The sequence below is a fragment of the Pteropus medius genome, unplaced genomic scaffold (assembly GCF_902729225.1).
Source record: "Pteropus medius unplaced genomic scaffold, Ma_sr-lr_union100, whole genome shotgun sequence".
NCBI lineage: Eukaryota > Metazoa > Chordata > Mammalia > Chiroptera > Pteropodidae > Pteropus > Pteropus medius.
In genome coordinates, this window is record NW_024354499.1 from 3,226,079 (window position 1) to 3,239,803 (window position 13,725).

Genomic DNA, 13,725 nt, shown 5'->3' on the forward strand with positions numbered 1-13,725 from the left:
ATCTGTGAAATGACAGCAGGGAACTGTAAGAAGCAGCTGCAAGGAGATAAAAAAATATGGCAACCAATTTTAAATTCACGATGGACCAATGAGCAACAGATTGGATATTACAGTAAATCAAATCAGTGAAATGAAAAAAAAAAAGACCTGGGAAATTTCTCCCAGAACTCAGAAGGACACAAAGACAAAAATAATGAGAAGAAAGAAATCTGAAAAACAAAACTAAATGATCCAAATACAGATAACAATATTTCCAAAAGAAGAAAAGAAAGCAAACTAAGGTTGACATCTATTAAATATTTCTCTTATCAATAAAATAAAGAGAACTTTCTGAAGCTGAAAAGATTTGTTCTTAAGATTGAAAGTATTAATTTGCAATGTAACTTGACAAGTTTTCATTACAAAGAAAAAAATCTTACAAGCATTCAGGTGAAAATAAAAACGGGCTACTCGCAAAGGAATATAGTGAGGCTACCTTTAGGTTTCTCATCAACTACAAGGCAGAAGTCTGTGGTGGGAGGTCTAGGATAATGATCTGCTTTGTCAAGTATGATTGATGGGGAGTTAAGGTAGGTTCCATCAGAGACTGTGTGGCCCTGTTCAACGTTTTGATAAAGATAGAAAAGAAAAAGTTTAAACATACTGGCTTTCAGTAGCTGAGACATCTGTTTGGTAGAAGCAGAAGACAGAGCAAGTACAGCACAGGGTTTCATCTTTGGGTTAGAAGAATTTTTTTCCCCTTCCCTTGTTTGCCAGACACCCACGCCACGTCAAGAATAAGAGCTCACTGAGTTCATCACTCAGTGTGGCCCTGCCTGCCGTCTTTTCCTGGGATGTCGGTGGAACCCAGGTAGGCCTCCCCTGTCCCAGTGCCACATGCGTGGTCTGCCCTCACCCCCATACCCTGGTCTTCCAAAGTTGGGCTGTCAACGTGTTCCTGCTTATGACAATCTCCTCAGTTTCCGGAGGGGTGATTGCTGCACTGGGGCAGGATGGATTCCATCTGTACACTCAGTGGCAGAAATTCTTCAGAGCTCCTAGTACTGATGTAAGATTAGAAATAGTTTCATATTCCACTGATCACTGATTTCAATGAATGTCCAAGGGCAGATGGCAGAAAGAATTGAAATTGGCATGCTCAAGTCTCCCTTCATGTTCCCAGAAAAATCCCATTTTCCTATAGACATTTTCTATATTATGTGTACACAGGGTGACCAATATAACAATACCTCACCACTCCCACCAACCGTTTAAAACATCTCCTGGATGCTATTTTAAACATGAGTGCATTCTCACTTCTCCTCGTGGGGATCCCCAACAAGCGTCAGCAGTTTTTTTTTGCATGCTCGAAGAGCAGCCTGGTTTCCCTGGCGGATGTCTGAGTCTTACCTGGCAATACTCCCCAGGGCTGCATCCTCACCCCTCTCTCCACAGTTTGCTGGGATTCTTAAACAGAAAACTCAGTGCCCACATTCCTTCCCCTTCCATGATCTAAAGGCTTTGCCTTGTAAAAAGTTAGGAATTCCTGGTTTAAACCCCACAGGCTAAGTGTAAAGCAACCACATCAGAACTTTGTTCTTAAAAGGAGAATATTAGAGGATTCCCAAAACATGAAGGTCATTCTATCTCTTAATAGTTTCTCTAAGCCATATTGGTTCAGGAACAAAGACCTTATATTTTGATGACCATTGCTTTTCCATCAAAAGTAAAATAAGATAAATGAAGCCCTAAAGAAATTCCTGCCTGTTAGTTTGAATTCTGTCTTTGGAAGCCACACAGAATAAGTGTCCTTCTTCTATACAACAGCCCTTTCATATATCTGTATTCAGCCATCAAATCTGGGTCTCTGTGGAGATAACCTCCCTTTAACAGCCAGCGTGCAAGATGGAGCCCAGAGATCCCCTAGTATCTGTGGCCTTGTAAAGTCTCCTCCCACATAGTCTCAGTGTTGGTCTGTGTGACTAATAGAATATGGATGGTATGTGACTTCAGAGGCTAGGTCTCAAAAGGCACTGTAACTTCTGCCTTGCTTGCTCCCTTTCTCTCAGATTACTGACTGGGGGAAGCTAGCCATCAGGTCATCGGGACACTCAATAGAGAGGTCCATGTGACAAGAAGCTGAGGCCTTTAGCCCAAACTTATGTGAGTGAGCCATTATCTGGCCCCCAGTCAAGCCTTCAGAGGACACTGCAGCCCCAGGTGACATCTTGACAGCAATCTCTACGACAGACCCTGAACCAGAACCTCCCAGCCAAACTCCTTCTGGAATAATTCCTGACTCAGAACCTATGTGAGATAAATGCTTAATTTAAGCTGCTAAATTTTGGAGTAATTTGTTACATAACAGTAAATAACAAATATACACTCCAAGTTCCTATAAATGCTCTTTGAGTGAAAAAGTCTGCAAACTTTTTATCTTAGGACAGACTGTGACATATTTTTAGTGACCCTCTTAAAATAGTCCGCTAGAGAGTAACAATGACAACACCAATAACAAAAACATTTACCAAATACTTTGGGCGTTGGCCTCTGTGCTAAGATTTTACATGCACCATCTAAATTCTTGTAAAAGCCCCATGAATAGTTCTATTAATGTCTCCATTTGACAGATGAGGAATATGGGTTTAGAGAGGTTTAGGGCCTTGCCCAAAGGCATAGCACTAGAAAGAGGCAGAAGGAAATCCAAAAATGAGCAGTGTGACCCCAGAGCCCACACTCTGAAGCTCTGGGCTATGGGAACAGAGTATAGTAGGAATACCATCTTCCATGATCTGATTTCTACACTAATGTAACTTAGTTCTCCATCAATTTTGCTAGCAGTCCTGGAATGCTGTTGGGTTGTTTTAAACTTGTGGCCAACTAAGGCCTCTAGCTATTCTCCATATAAACTAGGAACTTTGGTCTCGTATTCTTCCTAATTAAACCATTATTTTTAACCTAAATACTGTTAATGTACCATTATTCAATTTAATCCGGTTGGTTGGTTTCGACCCACCATTCTAGCTCAATACTTTCTCCCTACCTTTTGAGTCTTTATTCTACCGTCTGACACTTCAGCTATTATTCTGGGCTTTGTGTCACCTCTCGATTTGATAAATTTGCTTTATATGCCTATTTTCAATTTGCTTATAAAATCCTCAAAGGAAAGGAGGACAAATCTTGCTGGGACACTCTACAGATCCCCTCCCAGGTCAATATGAATACATTAGTGAACATTTTCTGGGGATGCTCTGGTTAAAAACTTCTTGCCCATCCCAGAAGCTTATAGGTGGACCCATGTAGGGTATGCCTGGGGATCCATTTATTTTAGGTCACTGTTATTGTTTCATGTCACTGACCAGTACCACTTTTAACTCACATTTCTCCATTTTGTTTTACTGAATACTTTGATTTTGTCATGTGCCTTGCTGCAATCAAATTGTATTATCTTGATAGCATGCCCTGGCATCATTTCCTATAATGCTAAAAAGAAATAAAGTTAGTCTGCTGTGACTCATTTTGATGGATTTATTTGGGGTCCCAAGTATTCACTCTCTATCTGCTGTAATAATTTGGTCTAGAGTTTTCCTGGGAGTATCATTAAGTTTTATCTCTACTCTAAAGAATCTTCAGGTGTTTTTACTTAAAGTCAGAAACATATTTGTCTTTTTCCATTTTTTTACATTTGCTACTATTTCTTAAGAATTACCAACAAAGATGGAAAGAGTTTTGCTGCAAGTTTCTTTTGTCCACTGAGTTGTAATTCATCTGCACGCTTGAAAATAAATTCATTTATGGCATTAGGTGGTCTTTTACTAGGATCATCATTTACTATTCCTCATTTACTATGTTTTACTTCCTCTAGTTTGAAGATCCTTCTTGATGGAAAATATAAAAGCAAAATTATAGTAGTAATCTTTTCTTGGTTCTTCACTAATGTTCACCATCTGCTCCAAGGAATGGACTTATTCCTTCCTTTTTTACTTGTCTGTTTCCGAATATAGTTTTAAAAAGCCGTGTGTGTGTGTGTGTGTGTGGCCAATAGCCATGCGGGCAATCCTTAGTTGCTTCTGTCCTTCAGTTTTCTTGACATTCTCTAAACACCTGCCAGCCCCCAGAGTAACACCTGCCACCCAGGAGGCACCAACATGCTTGTATACTCAACAAAGTGCCATTTGGTACTGTTGTCATACTTCTTGGGACATGTTTTCCTTCTGTTCTTCTCTGCACAGCTTATCAAATTGAATACAAGAGAACTCCCTCTCAAGACACACTTGTGTCTTCTTTAAATTTTGTTCCTTGTCTTTCTCACGTACCCTCCGACTAGAAACTTGGAACCCTTACGAGCCTTCCAACCTCCCCAGGTCAGAGTCCTTTTTAGAATCCTACACGTGGGATCACATCCGGTTTTTCTCTGAATTTTTGTACATTCGGCTTTTCTGAAGTTGAACTATGCCTAGTGTTTCCTTCTTTCACCGTTACAAACTTTAAAATGACACATACAGATAACAACCTGTTATCCTTTCTGAGCGAGACTGCATTCAAAGATGCAAACTGAAAAAAAAAAAAAAAAAAAGATGCAGGTGTCTCTGTCATCTTCTCTACCTTCTGAGAAATAGGACAGCCAACATGTATGTAAAGAATTTTTTAGTTGTTCAATTTGTGGCATGCTAAGATTCCCAGAAAATGTACCAATCTGACATTTGCTGTCAAACCACATTCTATCCTTATGACTACTCAGTAATCAGGACCCAGGCAGTATTAATTACTTGGATAAACCATCTATCCATAGAATTGATCTATGATAATACTACTGTTGATATTCCCTCTTTTTCATCTTGAATCAAACATCCACGTCTCTTTTTAACTTGTGCTCAGCAATTTGAGGCTGCCTGACAAACATTTCTCCTCCTTTTTTAGCAGCACCCACATTTTTTTGGAGGGAGGGAATTACCTTTTCTATCATAGGTTTATGCTGGTTTACAGCTACAGTCAGATGCCCTATCTTCCCTTAATCCTCTCTCCCTAGAATTTGAATCTGGAGAAGACAAAGAGATAATACTAGCGGAGCTCATGCATGACAATGGTGGCATGTTCTGGGACGGATTCTGTAATTCTCATTTCCTGGCTCCCTGGAGCCACCTTAGTTACTGTTCATTTCCAAGTCCTATTCTCTAGCTTTCTTGCTGATTTTGTGGACTTCCAACTGCCTTCCGACAAGGTTGGTTTTAAGTTAGCCAGAATTGAGTGCTGCAATCACAGAACTCTAGTTGATATACTCCGGAACAAGAACTATCCTTCCAATGACTTATCCCAAAGATCCTCCTTCCTATCAAGTCTCCAAAGTCCACAGCATCTTGGAATCACCCATTCAACTCACTGGACTCATCTATTTATTTCACTTTTTCAAAAACATTTCCCTAAGAAACTCACAAGGCATAAACTGAATTCAAATTTCAAGTTTAATCTATCCACTGCCCCTCAAGTGAGCTTAATTAAAGTCTATAGTTACCCAAGGTCTTAAGTGTTGTTTATAGTAATGCTGTGTTCTGCATCATTACTGTTCTTTCTTAGCTCAAGCTCTCCATTCCTAAATTGATAAACATAACTTCATGGCCTCCTTTAATGGTTTGTGAAATTTAAAAATAAATTCAATATTGCAACTGAGAATTGAGAATCAATTCAAAGGGGCTGAATGCTGCTTAGTTTTCAAACTGCACTTGCCACTCTCTCCACAGCACCTGGCTTTACAGTTTAATTTGAATCTTTATCTTTCTCTGCCCCAAATTTCTGTTTAAGGACATACTGATCAGCTGGGTTGCTCTTTCGCCAAACATGTACTTACTTCCCTGTCTTTATATGTTACAGTTCATCTCTTGCTTGGATCTTTATAGGCCATGGTTATAGTTATATATAATGTTTACAGAAGCAACGACCTCATCTGGGTGGCTGTCTTTCTTGGCCATTCTCCGTCAAATCTCAGAAGGATGACCAAGAAAAACCAGATACCTACTACATCAAGGTCAACACTATATCCTTCAACAGGAAGTCACAATTCACGGCCGTATTGCCTCCTCCTGGTATTGAGGACTGTTAGGATCTTCTACTCTCCCAGGCGTCAAGGCGATGCTAATTGAAAGGCAAAAAGCTCACATAGCAAAGTCTCCTAAATAACGTGTTGCGAGTATATTTTTCCTAGCCTGCCAAGTCAGGAAGTCATTGCTTTCTACTGCCCACTGGAGCAGATCTTTTCTGGACATACTTATTTTTGAGATATTTCCTGCAAATGGAGGTCTATATTTTGCCTTCAGGCAACATAACAAAAATGCCTTTTGTAGGCCTAGATGGTGAAACAACAAACATTCAGATCTATTCCACTGAGGCACTTACGAGAAGGGGGGCCCAGGAAGCAAGGGCAGGACACTTCACCTCCTTTGATCCTCTGTTTGGGTACCTCCAGGGTGTATTCCTCCTGGTGGCCCCAACCACAAGTGCCTACTCTGTCTCTCAAAAACATCTGACCAAATCCCATCCAGGTTCTTAAAACTGCACCCCTTGCCTTTCTTTTTCTTTTTCTTTTCATTTTAATAACTTTTCCAATGGCAAAAGCAACACATGTTCAAGGCAGAAAACTTGTCAGAACAGAAAAACACAAAGAGAAAAAACCTAAGTCACCTGTAAGCCCATCACTCATTGATAACCACTGTTAACACTTCGGAGTACAGACGTTATTCTGTGCCCCCACTCTGTCCCCAACAGGAATAAAATGACACTATCATGAATATTTCCCCCACTCAGTAAGTATTATAGTACAAAGTAATCTTCAATGGCTTAAGTTTGCTACTGATACATTTTCTTTCACCAATTTCTTCTTGTTGGACATTGTGACAGCTTCCCAACATCTCATTCTTGTAAATAATATAGAACTGAATATCTTTTTGTAGGTCTCTGTTCATGCACATTTATGATTATTTTCCTGGGAGCAGAATTAGTGTGAAAAACAATCATTTCTAAGACTTCTGAGACATATTGTCAAGCTTCATTCTAGGATATTCGTAACAATTTACACTCCGGTATGAAGGCGATGAGTGTTTCTTCACGACCTTCCAACCCTGGGTATTCTTTCCTTTCCCTCTGCCTATTTCATGGAGGTATATGGGAATCTCTTACATTAATTAGCATTTTCTTGACTACTTATGATGTTAAATATTTTTTTGACATGATTATGAACATTTGTATTTCAACTTTGGTTAATTAGCTGTTTATATCATTTGCCCATTTTTCTACTAATATGTTCTTTCCAATTTACTTGTAAGAGCTCTTTAAAATAATAGCTAAATAATAACTATATATGTATATAATCGATAATCTGCGGTTTGTGTCTTCATTGTGTTTATACAAAAGTCACACCTCAGCAGAGGTTAGAGGCCTTCCCTTTCTTAAGATTATATAAATATGTACCTATGTTCCTTTCCACTATTTTATTGTTTACATTTAATTCTAAACCATTGATAATTGATTTTAGTGTATAGTGTGTACTTTATTGTTTCTAAACGTCCAACCAATTTTCCCAATGTTCATCATTTCCCTATTGATTTAAAATCGTATCTCTATCATACACTAGGTACTTATTTTGTGGCCTATTTAGTTCCATTGAGATTCTGTCTATTTCTATATGAGTGTAAACCATTTTATTTATTGTAACCTTGCAATATGGCTTAATATCTAACAGTAAAAATTTGTCATTCTCCCTTGTCCCCGCTCCTCATTCTAATAACATTTTTTTTTCCAGGCGAACTTTAGAAGTATTTACAAGTTCTCATCCCAATTTCCAATTTTTTTGAGACTGACATTAAAAATTAACCTAGAGATAACTGGCGTATTTAAATATGAAATTTTCCTAGTCGCAAACATGTTATGTTTTCCTATTTATTCAAATCTCCTTTGTGTGACCTGTAGTAAAATTCCATGGAACTCCTGTGCGTGACAACCATTGCCGGACTTATTATTTCTTGTAATGCCTTTGGCTTAGTGTTAACCATCCCTGATAGGATCTGCAAAGGCCTCCAGCCACACTGGCCTGCTGTAATAGTGTGCACTGGAGGCTGCAAGGGCTGGAAGAATGGTAACACAAAACACTCTGAGTTGGCACCTGGGTCCTAGTGGTAGCTGGGACACCTACTCTTGATGACTTTGGCCAAGTCATTCTCTTCCCTGGCTCTCAGTAAGATGTATTCCCCCCTTTCATATTAAAATTCTCATTCTATCAAAAGTGAGGTGGTAGATAGGAGAGCGCTTAGAGGAGGATGGATCCCATAGGAATTCACATGTAATGTCTATTATTAAAGGTATGCTTAGGAGCTGAAGGAATAAAGAATTAAGGGGTGACTGTTTAAATGCAGTTAGTTTAATCTGCGAAAACTTGTTAGAGAAGGTGAGCTTGAATGAGGGATTTTGAAAGGCACAGCAAACATGGAGAATCAGTGCCCTAATGTGAAATGTATGTGTAAAGGTACTGAGGCATGGGCGGTAGGGAGGGTGGGGAGGGTGGAAGCAGATTCGGTATGATGTGACTGGACGGCGGGAACCATGATAGACTCTTGATTAGAGAGCAGCAATTCAGGGAAATGAAGTTTGAGCCAGTTTTTATGTATGTTTCTTTTAGCTCATTCTTGGGCAGCAGTTTTACAGAATCCACCCATTCTACACAGAGAAGGCCTAGAGCAGAAAGAACAGCCCAGTCCTAAGATTTTCTTGGTCCAAATAGTCAAAGAATCCAGGTAAAATAACTTAGGGGCTTTGGCCTTGAATCAGTCCTTTCTAGGAACTGAGAGGGCATGGGGAGCATAGAGCAAGATGATCTTTCCTGGCCCAGAATGGAAGGCATGGGCAGGAGCTGCCCCTTCGTTCCACACCCAGGTCCCAGAGTGAAGCTCAGACAGGCCATGCATCAGAGCTATGCCAGGGTAGCTGGGGCCCTGTCCACCCTCGTGGGCATATGCATCCTGATGGTCTGCACAGCCTGCCTTCTCCCACCAGCTGTTAGAGGGGTGGGTGTTGGAATGCTGCTCCCAGGCACCCTGGCCTCGCTCAACCTGGCGTTTCACACACCCATTCCTTAACCTCATTCTCTGCCCATTTCATTCCTCTTCCCACGCAGTGTTTACTAAAATCTCTCTTCCCCATCAGCTGAAGCACGAGACCAGGGTTCCCTGGGTTGCCTAGAGAATGTTCCCACAACCAGGCGAGCAGCCAGAGCAGAGAACATAGGTTGCCACCCTGCAGACTGCGGCACGCGGCCACCCACTCTAGGGGGAAGGACCCCAATCTCCACCTTGGGGGTGACTGATGTTTTCAAGGACAAGAAAACTGTCTGGCAATGTCTGAGAAAGAGGCCTTTTCCCGTGGGGTTTGCAAATAATAAAAATCAGAAAAAACTTACAGGAAAAGGAAGATAACTCCAACAGCTTTGCTGTTTGTTTACAAAGTGGGGGACAGCAGTCAAAGGACAAGTGAGAACCTGTGTAGCATTTTATAATCACTGTGTCTCTGATCTAGTGTCTTGCTGTAAGTTTCCTTTCATGGTCTAGGATCTTGCTGCTCAAAGTGTGGTCCACAGACCAGTGGTGTTGGCACTACTGGAGCTCATTAGAAAGGCAGAATGTCAGATCCTACCCCAGAGCTGCTGAATCGGAATCTGCATTTTAACCAGCCCCTACCCCCACCCCGGCGTTGTGTGCACATCGCAGTTTGAGAAGTGCTCCTCTGGTACAGTGCTTCTCAATCTTGGCTGCATATCGGCATTGCCCTGGAAAAGCACCCATGCCTGGGTCTACTCCCAAGGATTATGATTTAATTGTTCTGGGATGCAGCTGGGACAATGAGACTTTTAAGACTCCTCAGGTCATTCTGATATGTAGCAAAGTTTGAGAACCAGTGGTCTAGTGTACACATAGATTAAAATTAAAAACTTAAGAAATTCTTTCCTGGATTATAAACAGAATCATAGAAAGTTTTGCAAACAACTAAGCAAAATTGAGAAGAAACTGAACATATAACCACCGATTTGATGTTTACCATATAGCATCAGTAAATGATGTACATAAAAAGAGAAATAAAAAGGTTGAATCATACTCTTCAGTGAAGTTAAAAAATTACTTCCTTCCTCCCATCTTCTTCCCATCTTGTGACTGAAAAAAAAACCCCTCCTCATATAGCAATTTTCAAATAGTGCTTCAGTCTTATTAGAACAATTTTATTTTTGCATTGCAAATTTCGGGTTTGATAATGCACTTTGCACTACGGTTACATAAGAACAGTGGAAGTTCTTGTGTTCATTTGTGAATACAGAGTTTCTTTTTACTCACATAGTCCTTTAATGTAGTTGGACATCAATCTTTCTAGCTTAGAAAGGAGGTTTTATTTCACTGCCAGGGGACAGAACTTCCAAAAAACACAAATGTCTTTCAGCATCATGTTGAGTAAATAATCAAGGGGGTATGAATGGGTCTCTCTCTGATTTCCTGCCTTCCTTTGCTTTAAACTCATAGATGAACTATGAAAAGACATCTGCCTTAACGTTCCAGCCACCTATACAGCACGTCAGCCCCAAAGCCAAGTCTTTGGGGCTTCCCGAGCTTCATGTGTTTATCTCCTGGAGCATGCCAACACAATGTGTAGACATGTCTGGGTGGCAGTCAGTGACTTTTCTTTTAATTGAAGCCATTCATAAAAGTGACTCCTGGCTCAAGTTTCCCCAATCATATCAGGTTTCACATATGATATGATCATATTCAGTGGGAATTGACAATGGAAAAAATGGTCAGTATTCAGTATTCCAAGCCCAGGGGCAGCAGCATGGAGTTCACATGCCCACCCACCCACTTTTAATTTAACTCCTAAAGAAGGCACTGTTAGATCCCGTGGTCTCACCAGAGATCCAGCAAGTTGTCTGAGAGTGGGCTGAGGGTAAGGACCTGAACTGGTGGATGGTGCTTCTCTCACACTCATCCCTTGGGCATGCAGTGTCAAGAATGGGGTTGGGGGTGTGGTTCCATAGTGTAGTGGTTAGCACATCTGCTTTACATGTAGAAGGTCCTGGGTTCGTGCCCCAGTGGAGCCACGGTCCATGGTCTACGGCCATGCCACCCTGAACAAGACCGGTGTCTGATCTCGGAAGCTAAGCAGGGTTGGGTCTGGTTAGTACTTGGATGGGAGACCACCTAGGAAGACCAGTGCTGTAGGCATAAAAAAAAGAATGGGGTTGGAATGGAGACCCCCAGGACAAACCCACATTGAAGCAGACCACAGTGAGGTGTCAGGAGGTTGGCCAGGACCAGTGGCTTTCGGTTCTGTGGTGTGCAGGGGAACAACAACCCTCCAGAACAAACTTTCCAGCTTGGCATGATCCAGAAGTCACTTGATCTGGAAGTCACCCCACCACAAGTGTGCAAAGAGAGCTGCTCCACCCAGGATGGTGCAACCGAAGCCCACCTGTGCACCCGTGTCTCCTTGGATTGTGAACTGGCTTACATGAAACTTGGTTTTAAACAAATGTTCATTCTCTTTATATTTTTGAAAATTCAAAAGGAACACAAGTGTTCACTGAAAAGTCTCCCTCTCACCCCATACCCAGCCAGCCAGGCCCCCTCCCCGGAGACAGCGGCATAACAGGGTCTCGTGCAAACGGCTGTTGGCACAGCGTTCCTTCTCAGAAGCGCTCCGCCCTGGAGAATGAATGAAAGGCCCTCTTTGCTGACCTCCAGCCACCTAAGAAAAAGCTTGCACAGAGCTTCCCTGCCATGCGGAATAGACCACGCTTGGCTGGTTTCTTCCTCTCGCCCCCTAGGAACTCCCAGGGCACCAGTCCACGTGGCATGGACTAACAGTTTATGACGCCCAGGAAATGAGTTGCACAATGGACACGGACATCACCAACGTCTTGTAGATGAGGCCATCAGTTCCACAAGAATTTTTTTTTTTTTTACCAAATACTAACCGAGCTCTTTACCTGTGCGAGGAAACTTACTATAGAAGAGAGAACTTGCTGTAGAATAGAACCATAAGTAAGTCATGCTCTACCTTCATAGGACCGGACTCCTGGGTGAAGTTAATACCCACATTCTAATTTATGGTGAGGCAAAGGAGAGAAAACAAAGGTATTGAGAAGGAAGAGAGGAAAGGAGGCAAGACAAAACCTTAGGCCTCAACACAATATGGGATTGAGAAGGGGAGGAAGAGCGATAGAGCTTGTCTCAAACTACATACCATGGGCCTGGACTTGTACTCCCATGTGGCACTTCCTTCTCCACACCTGGCCAAGGTAGGGCTGAGGGGAGAGGATTTTAGAGCAGGAGCTAATGAGCTCTTGGAACATGGTCAGTCGAACATTGCCCTGGCATTTTCTCAGCTGGATTGTGCATCCCTTGAGGTCAGGTGTGGACAAGATGAGTGGCTGAATGTGTCACCCATCACCCCTATTTCTCACCACTACCAGACAAGCAAGTATTATTTTTCCCATTTAACAGACAAGGAAACAGACTCAAGAGAGTAAGTGACTTGCCCAAGGTAGCTCTGCTGGTTGGCACCAGAGCTGCGGCAGAGACCCAAGACGGACTGGTGGATCAAGCCTCGGATTTTTTCCCCTCTTCACTGTGCTAGGTTGTTTTGTTTACTTTCTTGTTTCTTGATAGCTCTTTTGATTACTGAGTCTAATCTGTGTAAAGTAGGGGTTTTCCATATTCCAACGTTTAACTGAGAAACCCCAGTTCCTTTCTGCACGCTGGGATGACAAGTTATAACTAAGACCTCCTCGTATGGGTCTCAGTCACCACTTGTACTTCAAATGTAGTCCGAAAAACAAAGGGGTCTTTCATGTCATTAGCTGATAGAAACAGCTTTACTTTGGGTGTGAAGGCTAAATTCTACAGTAGTTTGTTCTTGATGGTGAGAAGTAATTCATTCTCATTTTTAAACGTAGCTCTGATCCTTTAAAGGCACAAACACCAACTTGAAAACTACATGTGTATACATTTATCTTTAATATAGTCAAACTCAAACAGTAATGGATAGTGATTGTGGTTCTCGTGCTTTTATGGAGAGGAAAGAATGTACGTGACAAAACTCCCAAATGCCTGCATACCAAGTTGTTAAACATAAATGCACTGGTATCAGGTGATAACTCACTGTCAATGTTTTGAACAGTTTCTTCCAGCAACATTTACTGTGCCCCTTCTGTGGGCCAGAGAGCTGACAGCATATGAGGAGAGAAGACTGAATAAAGCCCACTCTCCATTCTGGGAAGGTCCCGTGGGTCTTCTGGGCAAGTGACTACAGATGCCTGGGTCATTCCAATGCTGGGTTTTGATGTGACATTGTGACATTGTAACCTCAAACTTCTCCTTCTGTATGTACAAAAATTTGCATTGATTTGGAATAGGGGTCTGAATAGGAGGGATCTTCTAGGCCATCCTTCTAGAAAGGTCTCAGAACACCCTGGGAGACACTGTGAGGCTTATGTGTATCCAATCTCAGGTGCACTTTGTCATCCATTTGTCATAGTCCCAGAGGCTTCTAACCTCTGTCTGTGTCTTCACTTGCCTCCACAGCGCTCACTGAAATATTCAGGATCCTCAGCAGAACACACCACGTACCCAGGCACATGCCCCAAAAAGGAAAATGCTAACAGTAGTGTAGCCAGCTTCCAAAACAAATTCAAATCTACTCATCAGCCTCACCCACACTTAT

The 13,725-nt window shown here is 41.8% G+C and overlaps 1 protein-coding gene and 1 pseudogene across 2 annotated transcripts in view; one reads left to right on the forward strand and one right to left on the reverse strand.

Annotated features, from left to right (window-relative positions):
• TGFA (transforming growth factor alpha) overlaps nt 1-13,725 on the reverse strand; it is a 92,694-nt gene that overhangs the window by 29,349 nt on the left and 49,620 nt on the right. The gene's annotated exons all lie outside the window — the stretch shown is intronic.
• LOC120594708 (uncharacterized) lies at nt 11,111-11,225 on the forward strand (annotated as a pseudogene).